Here is a 329-nt window from a genome sequence, read left to right as displayed (position 1 = left end):
TCTAAATTTTAGCGTAAAAATATAACTGTAATCATATCACTACACATTTAAGATACAGTTTGTACTAGCTTCATTGTTAAATATCTTTTAATAACATATTGCCCCCATTTTTTTTTTTTTTTTATGTGCATGCGTGCGTGCGAGTATGTACCCGCTTGAGGGAAATACGTTCGTATCATGAACATTCATATCATATTAATTGTATATATACCAGAATATACCGCCTCTTATATGCACCCACTGTCTCATCAGCAACCAAAATGTGTGAAAAACAATGGATATAATTTAATCTATAATTTAACCCAAGCACTACCATGCCATGTTACCCT

The sequence above is a fragment of the Penaeus monodon genome, chromosome 32, assembly GCF_015228065.2.
Source record: "Penaeus monodon isolate SGIC_2016 chromosome 32, NSTDA_Pmon_1, whole genome shotgun sequence".
NCBI classification, from domain to species: Eukaryota; Metazoa; Arthropoda; class Malacostraca; order Decapoda; family Penaeidae; genus Penaeus; species Penaeus monodon.
Note: the sequence above shows the minus strand (reverse complement) of the source record.